General features: G+C 47.9%; 1 protein-coding gene across 1 annotated transcript in view; it reads left to right on the forward strand.

Annotated features, from left to right (window-relative positions):
- LOC120042515 (RNA binding protein fox-1 homolog 3-like) overlaps positions 1–14,520 on the forward strand; it is a gene marked incomplete at its 3' end in the record, with an annotated part of 48,866 nt that overhangs the window by 24,869 nt on the left and 9,477 nt on the right. The window lies entirely within an intron of this gene.

Consider the following 14,520-nt stretch of genomic DNA (forward strand, 5'->3'; position numbering starts at 1 on the left):
GTTCTCAGAACAGAACACGGTTCAATCACAGGACTGTTCTAGAATTACAGAATGATTCTAGAAAAGCAGTTTTATTCTCTGCTTTGTAAAAGGAAGAAGTAAATATCTGACCCTGTATCAGTTGTTTGCGGCAACTTGTTCTGACTTATTTAATCCTTTTTGTTCCTGGAGGAACGTAGGACCGGCCCGTACTATAGATTTCTAACTCTGCTGGTCTCAGGCTGTTTTCTTCACTTCTGGCCTTACAGCCCAATAGGCATCTTGTACCCACTCCTTGGGGCGGCAGATAGTCTAGTGGTTAGAGCGTTGAACAAGGCAGTTAACCCACTGTTCCCCGGTAGGCCGTCATTGTAAATAAGAATTTGTTCTTAACTGACTTGCCTAGTAAAATAAATGTTAAATAATAAAAATAAGTTGCAGTACCAACTACAGCAACTCAGTCATGTTGTTTAAAATTCCAACAAAATGACCAAGAAATCCCCATAGAGCACAGAGTCAGCTAGCTTCTCACTCCCACATAATGTTAGATGAGAAGAAGAAACAGAGAGACTGTCACACAGCCAGGAGTGGTGGGTGCGGAGTCAAGTGCAGAGAGCAGAGGATCATGGGGGAAACCAAACTTTATTGCGGTATCCAAAATAAACGCCCAAAACAACAGGCGATAATCAAAAGTGTCCAACCCAAAACTGGGCAGAAACAGACAGGGAACACAACACGCAACAAACCTCCACTAACAGAAAACAAGCCCGTACAAAAGCAGGCGGGCCTAACAGGCTTAAATAGTCCTGAATCAAAACTCAAACACGAAACAGGTGCAACCAATAAGACATAACAAACAGAAAAGGAAAAGGGGATCGGTGGCAGTTAGTAGACCAGCGACGATGACCGCCGAGCGCCGCCCGAACAGGCAGGGGAGCCATCTTTGGTGGGAGTCGTGACAGAGACAGAGTATACAGAAGGGAGATAGTGTGACTGGAAGAAACAGAGAGACAGAGTATACAGAAGGGAGATAGTGTGAGTAGAAGAAACAGAGAGACAGAGTATACAGAAGGGAGACAGTGTGAGTAGAAGAAACAGAGAGACAGAGTATACAGAAGGGAGACAGTGTGAGTAGAAGAAACAGAGAGACAGAGTATACAGAAGGGAGACAGTTTGAGTAGAAGAAACAGAGAGAGAGAGAGTATACAGAAGGGAGACAGTGTGAGTAGAAGAAACAGAGAGAGAGAGTATACAGAAGGGAGATAGCGTGAGTAGAAGAAACAGAGAGACAGAGTATACAGAAGGGAGACAGTGTGAGTAGAAGAAACAGAGAGAGAGTATACAGAAGGGAGATAGTGTGAGTAGAAGAAACAGAGAGACAGAGTATACAGAAGGGAGACAGTGTGAGTAGAAGAAACAGAGAGAGAGAGTATACAGAAGGGAGATAGCGTGAGTAGAAGAAACAGAGAGACAGAGTATACAGAAGGGAGACAGTGTGAGTAGAAGAAACAGAGAGAGAGTATACAGAAGGGAGATAGTGTGAGTAGAAGAAAGAACGACAGAGCGAGCGAGAACATAAACAAACAACACGCCCTGCAGAGAGAGAGAGAGAGAGAGAGAGAGGGAGAGAGAGAGAGAGAGAGAGAGAGAGAGAGAGAGAGAGAGAGAGAGAGAGAGAGAGAGAGAGAGAGAGAGAGAGAGAGAGAGAGAGAGAGAGAGAGAGAGAGAGAGAATAATAATATAATATGAATAATAACATCTGCATAGTAAGCAGTAACTTACTTATTATGACTGTTATTGTTATTACTGTTATTGTTATTACTATTATTATTGTTGTTTATCATTCCAAATAGTAGTGGTATGGGTGGTAATGGTAATGATAGCAGTTTAATGATGGTGGTGGTGGTAGTGGTGGTAATGATGATAGTAGTTGTAGTACCGATGTAATGGTGAAGATGACCGTTATTTAGTTTTAAGTTAGTTATAGTTTAATTTTTTTATTTTTTATTACAATGTATATTGTATACATTGTTGCTTTGGCAGTATTGACACAATGTTTTTCATGCCAATAAAGCAGCTTGAATTTTGAATTTTTGAGAGAGAGAGAGAGAGAGAGAGAGAGAGAGAGAGAGAGAGAGAGAGAGAGAGAGAGAGAGAGAGAGAGAGAGAGAGAGAGAGATCAACTCATGGTGTGTGTTGCTCTACAGCTTGTTAAGACCTCTCTTTACAGTACAGTGTTACTAATGGCAGCCAATACATATAGTCTACTACACTGTATAACATTTACAATAATAATAGGCTGGACATTTCTCCCGTCTCCTGGTTCTCAAATGGAGCCGAACATTTGCTCCCTTTCGGCCAGGACTTTGTTTCATAGCTGGCGGTGCCTGTCCCCCAGAATCGGAGGCCTTGATGTGGGGAGAGGTAGAGGAGATGGAAGGGTCCCGCAATGGAGACACGATTAATGGTATTCCTCAGCACTGTGGTTAAAAGGGACTTTATCCTCATTAGGTGTGTGTAGGGTGACAGGATCCAGTCAGGGACAGATTTGGTGTGTGTGTGTGTGTGTGTGTGTGTGTGTGTGTGTGTGTGTGTGTGTGTGTGTGTGTGTGTGTGTGTGTGTGTGTGTGTGTGTGTGTGTGTGTGAAGCCTGGTACTCTAACTCACCAGTAACACTCCCCGGTCACTTAGTGAAGTCTCCAAGGCACTGAGTTCTGCACCACAATTAACCAGAGACACTGACAGAGGAGAGAGGAGAGAGGAGCGAGGGATTAGAAGAGACAGACAATCTGGTAGAACTCACTACAATCAGCGATGCTCAGAGTGCGTCTTACCCTGTTGTCTGAAGGACTACACTGACACAGACCCTGAAGAGGAGGACCGGGCTCGGACAAGTCAAAACAAAGTCACATTTTTTGCCCTTTTTTTGTACTTTAGACACTTGGAAACTCAAACTGTCCAATCAGTTTCACGGGAAAGTTAAGGCTTGAAAAGTTACTTTTGGTTCTTTGGTTCGATACTTCAGTCACAGACAAGGCAGTTGAGCAGTTTGGTTAGTTAGTTGTGGTTGTTCAATTGTCTCCAGGGTGGTGGGACAGGATACGAGGGACATGTCATCTTGTCAGAGTCTACAGACACAGACACACACACACACACACACACACACACACACACACACACACACACACACACACACACACACACACACCGACACACACACCCTCCTCCTCTTTGTCGATGGTCCAGTCTTAAGGATTAATCGTTGTGGGCAGAGCTGAAGCACTGCGGCCCAGATTCCATCAGGGCTTTGCCATCCCCACAATGGGCTCCAGTGCCGCTCTCTCCCATTGCCTTTAAATGCAGCAATGAGCGACTGGCTCAATGTGCCATTACGACTCCGTTTGAGCACCGCCACAATGCAAACAAAGGCAATAGCCAGGCATTATAGTAAATGGAATTTATTTTCATTATAGCAGAAAGGGAATATTGGAACATTATAGAAAAAGCCAGGCAACGACGAGGCATTGCAACACACGAGGAGGTTATAATCAGTGGAACACACCAATTGAAAGCTTCCTTTTAACGGTCCTTATTGTGACAATTTAGGTCCTCATCAGAAATAAAATGAAACCGACATCTCAGAAGAACTCTTAGCTGCGTGGTCGGGTGCTACTGTACAGACGCAGGCACATAAAGAGAAAATGAATACAATGAAATAACAAAACGGTTTCATTACCCAACCTTATTTGATTTGACTTCACAATTAGAGAAACACATTTAGGAGGAAATTAAAGCCATGAGTATGAGGGCTTAATGGTAGACTGGTAATTGGGATTCAAAGCATCATTTCACGGATTCAATTCTCTCATTCTCACAACGACCTTGTCGGAAATCTCTAATCTCAACGTCTATGTCCCAAATGGAAAACTATTTTAGTTTTTTTTTTACATTTAAAATTTAACCTAACTACTTTCGACCAAAGGCATATGGGCCCTAGTAAAAAGTAGTGCACTATATAGGGAATAGAGCCCTGGTCTAAGTAGTGCACTATATAGGGAAAAGGGCCCTGGTCTAAAGTAGTGCACTATATAGGGAAAAGGGCCCTGGTCTAAAGTAGTGCACTATATAGGGAATAGGGCCCTGGTCTAAAGTAGTGCACTATATAGGGAATAGGGTGCCTTTTGGAACAGATCCCAACGCTTACCTCGAATATATCACAGAGGGCTTGAGACCTCCCTGCATGCATTGCGGCCTCCTTTACCATTAAAGTGTTTGATAGCTTTCTCAGAATATCGGAAACTCCTAAACTATCCGACAGGGAAACTCCAGAATGCTGTTTTTGCTTTCATGTCTTGGAATGATCTGAAATATGAGATTCCAAATTCCAAAACACCAGGCTTCAGGTATACAGTATCAATGAGGTTTGTCTCAAGTCAGTTCCTGAAAACCTTTCTAAATTTCGATTTCCAAGGAGCACTTGAATACAGCATGACACAGAGAGCCGGGATGGATCCCACTAGACACCAGCTGTGCCCCAGTCGCTTCAGAAGCCTGTTCATTTTGCACCACACTGAGAGAAACAGGCTAATATAATGTCCCCAGTGCCATCGCTATGTTTAATTAATAACCAGGCACTTAGAGAGCCAGCCGCAAGAGGGTCCTTACAGTCACTCTCCTGGAGGTAGGGTCTAAAATGAATCCTTACTGTAGCATACACACACACACATACACACACACACACATACACACACACACACACCTGCACACACATACACGCACACAAACGCACACACACACACCAAAGAGGGTTCTTTTCATCCCAGTCCCAGAGTGGCTCTTAAACAAGTCGTTACTGTACATCACACACACACACACCTCCCCCCAGACACACACAACCTTGGACCAGGTGTGTGTGTGTGTGTGTGTGTGTGTGCGTGCGTGCGTGCGTGCGTGCGTGCGTGCGTGCGTGCGTGCGTGCGTGGACAGTGCTCCTGTATATCTGTGTGTGTGTTTCTCTCGAGAAGCGAGACGTACATCAAGGGTTCGCTAATGGACTTTTAATGATACCTTCCTTCATCTGCCTAATCACCTCTTCTAGAAGCCGCAGCGTTCCAGGTAGAACCCCCATCTTTCCATCATGCTGCAGCAGCATTCCTAACAGAACAGGGAATCATGTCAGTCGGAAGCTCCTGACATTCTATTCCATAAGGCTCCATTCCATCCCGCTTTCTCGGATGTTCCACCATTTGGCCTTTCAGGTTGTGTGTAATTATTATTCCTCCATGTCATTTACAATAACAAATCAGTGTAGAGATGAACATGTGAGCAGTAATGGTATCAGAGGGGGATAGATAGGACAGCTAAAGCTTCTATTGTAGTCTCCCCTTGATGCCAATTCATTAGTGGGCTGATTAAAGTTCATTTACTACAGTGTTTATTTAGTAAAAGAAGACTGTGTCATTAGCCTGTTAGGGAGCAGTTCTCTCTCACACACACACACACACACACACACACACGCACACACACACACACACACACACACACACACACACACACACACACACACACACACACACACACACACACACACACACACACACACACACACACACACACACACACACACACACACACACACACACACACACACACACACACAGACAGACAGAGAAAAAAAAAGTTGTTTATAGTGCATTTAATCTGCACCCCAGGCCCATTAGCACAGGCCCATTAGCACAGGCCCATTATAACAGGTATAAACCGTTAGCATCATTAGCTTCTCCAGTCTGTGTTGGGCTAAACCAGTCATTCACTATGGGAGGAGACTAAGCAACAGCTGTGAGACAATGGATTAATGTGAGGAGGTGGAGGGGAGGTGGATGAGCTGGAGGAGGAGAGGGAAAGTTCTGCTGTGCTTGCCTGAATAAAGTGATGGAGAAGGGTTGTATTTACAATGGTGTTTGTTCTTCACTGGTTGCCCTTTTCTTGGAGCAACAGGTCACAAATCTTGCTGCTGTGATTGTACATGTTGGTATTTCACCCAATAGATATGAAAGTTCATTAAAGTTGGGTATCTTTTGGAATTATTTGTGGGTGTGTGTAACCTGAAGGAAATGTGTGTATCTTTTTATTTTCTCATGATTTGGTTGGGTCTGTTTGTGTTGCTGTCCTGGGGCTCTGTGGGGTGTGTTTGTGTTGCTGTCCTGGGGCTCTGTGGGGTGTGTTTGTGTTTCTGTCCTGGGGCTCTGTGGGGTCTGTTTGTGTTTCTGTCCTGGGGCTCTGTGGGGTCTGTTTGTGTTTCTGTCCTGGGGCTCTGTGGGGTCTGTTTGTGTTGCTGTCCTGGGGCTCTGTGGGGTGTGTTTGTGTTGCTGTCCTGGGGCACTGTGGGGTCTGTTTGTGTTGCTGTCCTGGGGCTCTGTGGGGTGTGTTTGTGTTGCTGTCCTGGGGCTCAGTGCGGTCTGTTTGTGTTGCTGTCCTGGGGTTCTGTGGGGTCTGTTTGTGTTGCTGTCCTGGGGCTCTGTGGGGTGTGTTTGTGTTTCTGTCCTGGGGCTCTGTGGGGTCTGTTTGTGTTGCTGTCCTGGGGCTCTGTGGGGTGTGTTTGTGTTGCTGTCCTGGGGCACTGTGGGGTCTGATTGTGTTGCTGTCCTGGGGCTCTGTGGGGTCTGTTTGTGTTGCTGTCCTGGGGCTCTGTGGGGTCTGTTTGTGTTGCTGTCCTGGGGCTCTGTGGGGTGTGTTTGTGTTGCTGTCCTGGGGCACTGTGGGGTCTGTTTGTGTTGCTGTCCTGGGGCTCTGTGGGGTCTGTTTGTGCTGCTGTCCTGGGGCTCTGTGGGGTGTGTTTGTGTTTGTGAACAGAGGCCCAGGACCAGCTTGCTTAAGGGACTATTCTCCAGGTTCATCTCTCTGTAGGTGATGGCTTTGTTATGGAAGGTTTGGGAATCACTTCCTTTTAGGTGGTTGTAGAATTTAATGGCTCTTTCCTGGATTTTGATAATTAGTGGGTATCGGCCTAATTCTGCTCTGCACGCATTATTTGGTGTTCTACGTTGTACACGGAGGATATTTTTGCAGAATTCTGCATGCAGTGTCTCAATTTGGTGTTTGTCCCATTTTGTGAATTCTTGGTTGGTGAGCGGACCCCATACCTCTCAACCATAAAGGGCAAAGGGCAATGGGTTCCATCAATTTGTATAGCAGACCCTCATGCGAAATTGAGTGAAAAGCTTTTTGGAAATCAACAAAGCATGAGAAGACTTTGCCTTTGTTTTGGTTTGTTTGTTTGTCAATTAGGGTGTGCAGGGTGAATACGTGGTCTGTCGTACGGTAATTTGGTAAAAAGCCAATTTTACATTTGCTCAGTACATTGTTTTCGTTGAGGAAATGTACGAGTCTGCTGTTAATGATAATGCAGAGGATTTTCCCAAGGTTGCTGTTGACTCATATCTCACGGTAGTTATTGAGGTCAAATTCGTCTCCACTTTGTGGATTGGGGTGATCAGTCCTTGGTTCCAAATATTGGGGAAGATGTCAAAGCTGAGGATGATGTTAAACATTTTAAGTATCGCCAATTTGAATTTGTGGTCTGTATATTTCATAATTTTATTTAGGAAACCATCAACCCCACATGCATTTTGGGTCTCTCTCTCTCTCTCTCTCTCTCTCTCTCTCTCTCTCTCATGCTCTCTCTCTCTCTCTCTCTCTCTCTCTCTCTCTCTCTCTCTCTCTCTCTCTCTCTCTCTCTCTCTCTCTCTTCCACAAGCCAGGTGATCAATTCCATTGTGCTTCTGCTGAGTGAGGCGGACAAGGTTGTGTGTGCTTGTGTGTGTGTGTGTGTGTGTGTGTGTGTGTGTGTGTGTGTTTGTGCGTGCGTGCGTGCGTGCGTGCGTGCGTGCGTGCGTGCGTGCGTGCGTGCGTGCGTGCGTGCGTGCGTGCGTCCGTCCGTCCGTCCGTCCGTCCGTCCGTCCATTTGTTTTCATGCACCCTGATACACAGCCTCCCTCCCTCCCTCGCTCTCTCTCTCTCTCTCTCTCACCCTCCCTCCATCTGACAGGGTAATTAGAATGAAATAATGTGGCCGGTGTAGACAACAATTAACCGTTGCTTTCATCCCAGTCATTAGGAAGAGAGGAGCTTTATTCTGCTGTGTCTCTAATGATCCCGTTCGCCCGCCCGCACGTTCTCACGCCAGTTCGCCCGCCCGCACGTTCTCACGCCAGTTCACCCGCCCGCACGTTCTCACGCCAGTTCGCCCGCCCGCACGTTCTCACGCCCGTTCGCCCGCCCGCCCACACGTTCTCACGCCAGTTCGTCCGCCCGCACGTTATCACGCCAGTTCACCCGCCCGCACGTTCTCACGCCAGTTCGCCCGCCCGCACGTTCTCACGCCAGTTCACCCGCCCGCACGTTCTCACGCCCGTTCGCCCGCCCGCCCGCACGTTCTCACGCCAGTTCGTCCGCCCGCACGTTCTCACGCCAGTTCACCCGCCCGCACGTTCTCACGCCAGTTCGCCCGCCCGCACGTTCTCACGCCAGTTCACCCGCCCGCACGTTCTCACGCCCGTTCGCCCGCCCGCCCGCACGTTCTCACGCCAGTTCGTCTGCCCGCACGTTCTCACGCCAGTTCACCCGCCCGCACGTTCTCACGCCAGTTCACCCGCCCGCACGTTCTTACGCCAGTTCACCCGCCCGCACGTTCTCACGCCCGTTCGCCCGCCCGCACGTTCTCACGCCAGTTCGTCCGCCCGCACGTTCTCACGCCAGTTCACCTGCCCGCACGTTCTCACGCCAGTTCACCCGCCCGCACGTTCTCACGCCCGTTCGCCCTCTAGATTCAATGCTTAAAGGTCAACTGCCCCTATGGCCTGTGTGGCATTGAAACAAATCAGAAACTTTAATTCTAGTGTCAAAATTGACTACAAAGTGTAAATAGAATAATTTTGGTCATAAAGTCAATCTCGTCCAAAAACAGAGTTTTGTAAGTGAGTTCGTCACGATTTACTGGAGGGTTGGATTACGATCATGCCCACGCCCAGTGGCCACTAACAGGAGAGAGGCAGTTGTGCGCGCTCTGTCCAATCATTGCAGCCAGAACCTCTAAGACAGTGAGACAGACCTGCCCATCACGCAGCACTTCAGACTTCTTTGAAACACGCTGCCAATGTTATATTGAAACAACCCTTGGCCCTAAGCCCTTTATGGAGGGACAACTTGCTGATGTGTTTGATAGTGTCAGTCAAATTAGAATTGAGACGACCAGAACACACTTTTATCCCAGCTGCAACTTGACAACATTCCAAAATCCATTCGCAAGCATCTTGTTAATTAATTACAGATTTCTTGATTTATCTGATTTCATTCTGACTATTCTAAGGAAGTGACTATTTTGTGTCTATGTTGTTAAGGTGACGCAGGAGAGACAAACGACATTACCTGTCAGGGTATATATGCTAACAGAACACACCTACATTAAACCGCACCCACATCAAACCACACCCACATCAAACCACACCCACATCATACCACACCCACATCAAACCACACCCACATCAAACCACACCCACATCAAACCGCACCCACATCAAACCGCACCAACATCAAACCGCACCCACATCAAATCGCACCCACATCAAACTGCACCCACATCAAACCACACCCACATTAAACCACACCCACATCAAACCGCACCCACATCAAACAGCACCCACATCAAACCACACCCACATTAAACCGCACCCACATCAAACCGCACCCACATCAAACCACACCCACATCAAACCACACCCACATCAAACCACACCCACATCAAACCGCACCCACATCAAACCGCACCCACATCAAACCGCACCCACATCAAACCGCACCCACATCAAACCGCACCCACATCAAACCACACCCACATCAAACCACACCCACATCAAACCACACCCACATTAAACCACACCCACATTAAACCACACCCACATCAAACCACACCCTTGTTTGGCTTCAGTCATCATTTCTTAAAGAGAAATCTTCAAAACGAGGCCAAATCAGGAAGTGCCCTTTCAGCCATTTTTTGTTTTACTTGCACACACACACACACACACACACACACACACACACACACACACACATACACACACACACACACACACACACAAAAACACACACACACACACACACACACACAGACACACACACACACACGTGCACACACACAGCAGACTACCAACAATGGGTTTTTGTCCTTTTGGGGAAGAGGAAAAGAGAGGAGTGAGGGAGACATATAAACAATCACATGTTCACTGGGCCGTGTTGCTTTTCTTATTTAGACTCAGTCTATCTGGCAGGCCACAAACAAGCATGGGCTCTTCTCTCCTCCTCCAAATTGGTGCTGCATTGCTGCGCCAGGTCTGTTGTCTGTATGTACCAGTATATAATATTACACAGGCCGGGGTGTGTTCCCTGCTCATAGACAAGGAGGCGTGGTGTGATGTGAGTGTGAGGTACGGTGTGAGGTGTGAGTGTGAGGTACGATGTGAGGTGTGGTGTGAGGTACGATGTGAGGTGTGTGTGAGGTACGATGTGAGGTGTGGTGTGAGGTACGATGTGAGGTGTGTGTGAGGTACGATGTGAGGTGTGGTGTGAGGTACGATGTGAGGTGTGAGTGTGAGGTACGATGTGAGGTGTGGTGTGAGGTACGATGTGAGGTGTGTGTGAGGTACGATGTGAGGTGCAATAAAACACAGTGAGACGGTGACCTTGCATGTGCTCTGCTGGTATTACGTCGGCTTGGACACCATGTTTATTTATCTATTGAAATCAACTACTTGATTCAAGGTCTTATTATGGGGAGACCAAGGCTGTGGCATCATTACAATAAGGCTGGGAAGAGGAGGATGGGGAGAGGGGAGTTGGAGACAGGGGAGAGAAGGGTAGAGAGAGGAGAGGTGGAGACGGGAGAGGAGGGTAGAGAGGGTATGGAGAAGAGGGTGAGGAGAAGAGAGAGGGGAGAGGGGAGAAGGGAGAAGGGAGGTGGAGACTAGAGAGAGGAGAGTGGGGAGAAGAGAGAGGAGAGTTGGAGACAGGGGAGAGGAGGGTAGAGAGAGGAGAGGTGAAGAGAGAGGAGAGGTGGAGACGGGAGAGGAGGGTGGAGAGATAGGAGAGGTGAAGAGAGAGGAGAGGTGGAGACGGGAGAGGAGGGTGGAGAGATAGGAGAGGTGGAGACAGGGGAGAGGAGGGTAGGGAGAAGAGAGAGGAGACAGGAGAGGAGGGTGGAGAGAGAGGAGAGGTGAAGACGGGGGAGAGGAGGGTGGAGAGATAGGAGAGGTGGAGACAGGGGAGAGGAGGGTAGGGAGAAGAGAGAGGAGAGGTGGAGACAGGAGAGGAGGGTGGAGAGAGAGGAGAGGTGGAGACAGGGGAGAGGAGGGTAGGGAGAAGAGAGAGGAGAGGTGGATACAGGAGAGGAGGGTGGAGAGAGAGGAGAGGTGGAGACAGGGGAGAGGAGGGTAGGGAGAAGAGAGAGGAGAGGTGGAGACAGGAGAGGAGGGTAGGGAGAAGAGAGAGGAGAGGTGGAGACAGGAGAGGAGGGTAGGGAGAAGAGAGAGGAGAGGTGGAGACAGGAGAGGAGGGTAGGGAGAAGAGAGAGGAGAGGTGGAGACAGGAGAGGAGGGTAGGGAGAAGAGAGAGGAGAGGTGGAGACAGGAGAGGAGGGTAGGGAGAAGAGAGAGGAGAGGTGGAGACAGGAGAGGAGGGTAGGGAGAAGAGAGAGGAGAGGTGGAGACAGGAGAGGAGGGTAGGGAGAAGAGAGAGGAGAGAGGAGAGGTACCGCTGCATCCTGGTTTGCATCCCAAATTACACCCTGTAACCTATGTAGTGCACTACTTGTGCAGGGTCCTATCTAAAGTAGTACACTATGTAGGGAATAGGGTCCTATCTAAAATAGTGCACTATGTAGGGAATAGGGTCCTATCTAAAATAGTGCACTACATAGGGAATAGGGTCCTATCTAAAATATTGCACTACTTAGGGAATAGGGTCCTATCTAAAATATTGCACTATGTAGGGAATAGGATGCCATTTGCGATGCAAGCGAGGTCTCTGTTCCCCACCGCTGGGCTACAGGAGTACTGGACTACTGGGCTACAGGAGTACTGGACTACTGGGCTACTGGGCTCCTGGACTACAGGACTACTGGGCTACTGGGCTACTGGGCTACTGGGCTCCTGGACTACAGGACTACTGGGCTACTGGGCTCCTGGACTACAGGACTACTGGGCTACAGGAGTACTGGACTACTGGGCTACTGGGCTACTGGGCTACTGGGCTCCTGGACTACAGGACTACTGGGCTACTGGGCTACTGGGCTCCTGGACTACAGGACTACTGGGCTACTGGGCTACAGGAGTACTGGACTACTGGGCTACTGGGCTACTGGGCTCCTGGACTACAGGACTACTGGGCTACTGGGCTACTGGGCTCCTGGCTGGACTACAGGACTACTGGGCTACTGGGCTACTGGGCTACTGGGCTACTGGACTACTGGGCTACTGGGCTACTGGGCTACTGGACTACTGGGCTACTGAACTACTGGACTACTGGGCTACTGAACTACTGGGCTACTGGGCTACTGGGCTCCTGGGCTACTGGGCTACTGGACTACTGGACTACTGAACTACTGGGCTACTGGGCTCCTGGGCTACTGGGCTACTGGGCTACTGAACTACTGGGCTGCTGGGCTGCTGGGCTACTGGGCTACTGAACTACTGGGCTACTGGGCTACTGGGCTACTGGACTACTGGACTACTGGGCTACTGGACTACTGGGCTACTGGACTACTGGGCTACTGGGCTACTGGACTACTGGACTACTGGGCTACTGGACTACTGAGCTACTGGGTTACTGGACTACTGGACTACTGGGCTACTGGGCTACTGGGCTACTGGGCTACTGAACTACTGGGCTCCTGGGCTCCTTGGCTCCTTGGCAGGGGACAGGCCTGCAGACATCCAGACACAGACATAAACACCAACTGAAGTTCTGACACACTTTTGCTGCTGTGTTTCTAAAAGGGTTAGAGTTGGGTTAGAGTTGGGTTAGAGTTAGAGTTGGGTTAGAGTTGGGTTAGAGTTGGGTTAGAGTTAGAGTTGGATTAGAGTTGGGTTAGAGTTAGAGTTGGGTTAGAGTTAGATTTGGGTTAGAGTTAGGTTAGAGTTGGGTTAGAGTTGGGTTAGAGTTAGAGTTGGGTTAGAGTTAGATTTGGGTTAGAGTTAGGTTAGAGTTGGATTAGAGTTGGGTTAGAGTTAGAGTTGGGTTAGAGTTGGGTTGGAGTAAGAGTTGGGTTAGAGTTGGGTTGGAGTTGGGTTAGAGTTAGAGTTGGGTTAGAGTTAGAGTTGGGTTAGAGTTGTGTTAGAGTTAGATTTGGGTTAGAGTTAGGTTGGAGTTGAGTTAGAGTTGAGTTAGAGTTGGTTTAGAGTTAGAGTTGGGTTAGAGTTGGGTTGGAGTTGGGTTGGAGTTGGGTTAGAGTTAGAGTTGGGTTATAGTTAGAGTTGGGTTAGAGTTGTGTTAGAGTTAGATTTGGGTTAGAATTAGGTTGGAGTTGAGTTAGAGTTGAGTTAGAGTTGGGTTAGAGTTGGGTTAGTGTTGGGTTGGAGTTTAGTTGGAGTTAGAGTTAGAGTTGGGTTAGAGTTAGAGTTGGGTTAGAGTTGTGTTAGAGTTAGATTTGGGTTAGAGTTAGGTTGGAGTTGGGTTAGAGTTGGGTTAGAGTTAGAGTTGGGTTAGAGTTGGGTTAGAGTTAGAGTTAGAGTTAGAGTTGGGTTTAGATTTGGGTTAGAGTTGAGTTAGATTTAGAGTTGGGTTAGAGTTGGTTTAGAGTTGGGTTAGAGTTGGGTTAGAGTTAGAGTAAGAGTTGGGTTTAGAGTTGGGTTAGAGTTGGGTTAGAGTTAGAGTTGGGTTTAGAGTTAGAGTTGGGTTTAGATTTGGGTTAGAGTTGGGTTAGAGTTGGGTTTAGAGTTGGGTTAGAGTTGGGTTAGAGTTAGAGTAAGAGTTGGGTTTAGAGTTGGAGTTGGGTTAGAGTTAGAGTTAGAGTTGGGTTTAGAGTTAGAGTTGGGTTAGAGTTAGAGTTGGGTTAGAGTTAGAGTTGGGTTAGAGTTAGAGTTGGGTTTAAAATTGGGTTAGAGTTAGAGTTGGGTTAGAGTTAGAGTTGGGTTAGAGTTAGAGTTGGGTTAGAGTTAGAGTTGGGTTTAGAATTGGGTTAGAGTTAGAGTTAGGGTTAGAGTTGGGTTAGAGTTGGGTTAGAGTTAGAGTTGGGTTAGAGTTGGAGTTGGGTTTAGAGTTGGGTTAGAGTTAGAGTTGGGTTAAAGTTAGAGTTAGAGTTGGGTTAGAGTTGGAGTTGGGTTTAGAGTTGGGTTAGAGTTAGAGTTGGGTTAAAGTTAGAGTTAGAGTTGGGTTAGAGTTGGAGTTTGGTTTAGAGTTGGGTTAGAGTTGGGTTAGAGTTGGGTTAGAGTTAGAGTTAGAGTTAGAGTTGGGTTAGAGTTGGAGTTGGGTTTAGAGTTGGGTTAGAGTTGG

This window comes from Salvelinus namaycush, unplaced genomic scaffold, assembly GCF_016432855.1.
Source record: "Salvelinus namaycush isolate Seneca unplaced genomic scaffold, SaNama_1.0 Scaffold700, whole genome shotgun sequence".
Classification (NCBI taxonomy): Eukaryota; Metazoa; Chordata; class Actinopteri; order Salmoniformes; family Salmonidae; genus Salvelinus; species Salvelinus namaycush.